We start from the raw sequence: 3,835 nt of genomic DNA, 5'->3' as shown, positions 1-3,835 counted from the left end.
TTTCTACATATAACTGGGAAAAAGGGTTGTTGTAGTCATACAACAACCCTTAAAATAAAATCATAAGCTAGATAAAAATGATGTTTCAATGCATAACTTCAATGCATTGAAAAGTGTGTACAGCAGGAAAGATCCCAGATGAAGATTAAAAGAAAGACTTTTTTTTTAAAATGCAGGAAAGCAGGAGACTGAGTACCACATGGAGAGGATCAGGCACTCTGGTGCTCAGTATACATTGCCACTCATCCTGCCATGGTCTGTTCACTGAAAGGAACTCTTTTGCCGAGGAGTCTCCTCAGAGCACCCTTCATGCCTCTGTTCCTCAGACTGTAGATGAAGGGATTCAGCATAGGGGTGACCGTGGTGTATACCACTGAGGCAATCAGACTCATCTTGGAGGACACCGTAGCTCCAGAGCTGAGGCAGACTCCAAGACCTGTGCCATAGAACAAAGAGACCACCGAGAGGTGAGATGCACAGGTGGAAAAGGCTTTGTATTTGCCCCCTGCTGCTGATATTCTCTGAATGGAGGAGAAAACCTGAGGATAAGAGAGAAGAATCCCAGTAAGTGGAAAGACAGCTAAGACGATGGTCGCAGAATACACTATGATGTTATTGATGAGGGTGTTAGAACAGGCAAGCTTCAGGACTTCAGGCAGATCACAAAAGAAATGGGGGATTTTGGTATTAGCGCAAAACAATAGCCTCAAAGCAGTCAAAATCTCGGACAGAGATCTCATCACACTGATCATCCAAGACCCCAGAGCCAGCAGCCCACAGAACTGTGGGGTCATGATGACCATGTAGTGCAGGGGGTGACAGATGGCCCCAAGGTGGTCATAGGCCATTGCTGTCAGCAGCAAATTGTCCAGGCACTCAAACACAATGAAGAAACACATCTGTGTGATGCAACCTGCAAAGGTGACGGCTTTGTTCTGAGCCTGTATGTTCACCAGTGTCTTCGGGATGGTGGTGGAGGTGCAACCGATGTCAGCCAAGGGCAGGCTGAAGAGAAAGAAGTACATGGGTGTGTGGAGGTGCGAGTCTGAGGTGATGGCCAGGATGAAGAGCAGGTTCCCTGTGACAGTGACCAGGTACACGGGCAGGAGCAGCCCAGAGGGGAGGCACTGCAGGCCAGCGTCCTGTGTGAATCTCCCGAGGAGAAAGTTTGTGACTCCTGTTTGATTTCATGTTTCCATGAGGCTACTGAATATTCCCAGGAGGAGAATGAAAGAAAAACAAAATTCACTTTTAAGGGATTTCCCAAGATGGCCATCATAGGTGTTACTCAAATTCAGGGAGCTCAAGAAACAATTCATTTTGATTAGTTACCAGACGTCTTTGCTGACAAGTTGCTATCATTGGTACCTGAAGAACACCAGGTTTATGTCAGTGGTTCAAAGCAGTGTTCCCTGGAGCAGCAATAGGAGCATATTCAGGAGATTTGTTAGAACTGTCGGTATCCAGGTGCACCTGATCAACTTTCTCCTACATACTTGCAGTGAACAGGCTCTGTTGGGATTCTGGGGAACAAATGAACAATACAAACACACACACACACGCACGCACATACACACGCACACATTCACACACACGCACGCACATACACACGCACACACGCATGCACACGCACACACACATGCACACGCATGCACACACACATGCGCACACACATGCACACACGGAACAGGCTCTAATGGCTTAGCAAGTTTCCCTTCTGTAGTATCCCTGCTGGTTTCTGTGGTATGTTTTGACTAATGCATTTCGGAACGAAATTTTCGATTTCTAGGCAGGTTCATCATTCACCGGCAAAGTCTTTGTTTTATTGTGCGCTGGATTTTTGCAAAGTTTTCACTTCTCTTTCCTTGTTCTTTGGATGGTCCTTCCGCTAGACAATGTTCATAACCACTGTTATTAGTAACTCTCTTCCAATTGCCATATTCTTTACCTAAGATCTTGCAACCCTGAATTGTTAAATAATACACCCTAGAGTTTTTAAATGTAAAACAGAAACTAACGTACATTTTCCACCATATGATCTTCGTAGGATCAATGTCAGCACCATATGGACATGTATCTTTATATTTGCCTATTTTGTACATTTACCTTCTTCTTAAGTTTTATTTTTGATGAATACTACTTTTATTTTAGAGAGAAAGAAGACAAAAACAAATAACAAGAACAAAGACAAAATCAAAACAACATAGAACAATAAAAATAGTACAGCATTTCAAACAAGGACAGAAAAATATCATCAAATTTGTTGCTCAGATTACCAGATATAGGCATGCAAGATTGATCAAGCAATTAAATGTTAACTCTTCCTTTCACTAAACCTTATTTTATTCCTTGTCCTTTTTACTGTTTTTTCTTTTTGGTACTGTGGATTGAACTCAGGACCTTGCACTTGACAGGTAGGCACTTAAGCTGCTGAGCTATATCGCTGGCTGAACTTTTTTTCAATTTATTTTAAAGAGAGTATAAAAACAATAGATGGGATATTAGAGATGATACACATTTAAAAGAAAAAGATGAAAGGTATTCAGCTGTGGTTGCTATATATTTTGGGTTAATTTTAATTTCATATTTTCTTCTAGAGAATCAGCTAATGGCCTCTTGTCAGGTGTTCAAAATTCAAGTGGTGTATTCCACTTTTTACAGTCTTTTTTTCTTTTTTGGCAGAACGGGGGATTGAACTCAGGCCCTGCACTTGCCAAGGAAGTGCTTATTCTACTGAGCAAGCTCCCCAGCCCCCACTTTTTACAGTCTTATTAATGATTACAAATGATTAACTTTGTCAATAACAGATTTTCAATTATTTAATCTTCATAATATAATTAAAAGTCAAGTGTGAAAGCCACCCTGTATTATTTATCACTATCATTCTATTTCTTGTGTCAATATGTTCTCTGGATGAATTTTAGAATCTCTAGTCATGTTGGAAGAAAAAAACTCCTAGAATTTTATTAGGGATTCCATTAAAGCTATAAATTAATGAGAAAAAAAGTTGACCCCTTTACTAGGGTCACTTTCTCATATGAATGAGATATTTACCTCTATATATTTCAATCCACTTTTGAATACTCTTTCTTGAAGCTTTCTTGAAACTAGTGTATTATTTTCACTGCTTTCTAGGAAATTTTTAATATGATTTATATTTAATGTCATTAAGAGAGTCATCTCTGCTACCACTACTATGTTAATAAAGGGTTGATATTTTGTATTGTTGAGGTGCCTTGCTTTGTTTCTGTATTTCTCTTTCTCTCTTTTTTAAAAATCAAGTTGTAAACTTTTATTACAAATTGAAAATGAAGTTCTTAAAAATCTCAACTTGACTGGATATGAAACTGATAGGTTTTAGAGGCAACAGCAATGGCGGAGGTGTTGGTGCAACAGAGAAGAAGAAATAGTGGGAAGGAAAGCCTTTATTAACTCTAAATAAATGGAGAGGACCAAGGGCAGGGAGATGGGCGGATCCTCTGACTAGAGACCGGGAGCCTGAGATTTATGGACTTTTCCTTGGGGCCAAGTTTGAGGGGCAGGTTTAGTGACATTCGAGGAACTGATTGGAGGCTCCTTTGTGTGGGTGGGAAAGGTGAAAGGAAGTTGTACCCAGGGCTGGAGTGGGGAAGGAGGAGGAAGTGGTCATTGGGAAGATAAGTTGTTGTTTTAAGGGCTTCAGCTGTATTAGACCACCACCATAATAATTCAGCAATTCATACTAGGGTCATAACCTATCAGAAACAATTTAAAAACCTTTAAATGTGTAGTGAGAAATACCACTCTTTTTTTTTCTTTTCAGAGTTTTATTGATAAACATATAGCAATGAGACAG

At 40.2% G+C, this 3,835-nt stretch overlaps 1 pseudogene; it reads right to left on the bottom strand.

Moving 5' to 3' along the window:
- Positions 1-242: 242 nt before the first annotated feature.
- On the bottom strand, positions 243-1,199 carry LOC101565095 (annotated as a pseudogene).
- Between the last annotated feature and the right edge of the window lie 2,636 nt (positions 1,200-3,835).

The sequence above is a fragment of the Octodon degus genome, unplaced genomic scaffold (genome assembly GCF_000260255.1).
Source record: "Octodon degus isolate 3935 unplaced genomic scaffold, OctDeg1.0 scaffold00050, whole genome shotgun sequence".
Classification (NCBI taxonomy): domain Eukaryota; kingdom Metazoa; phylum Chordata; class Mammalia; order Rodentia; family Octodontidae; genus Octodon; species Octodon degus.
Note: the sequence above shows the minus strand (reverse complement) of the source record. Positions and strands in the feature narration are given on the sequence as shown.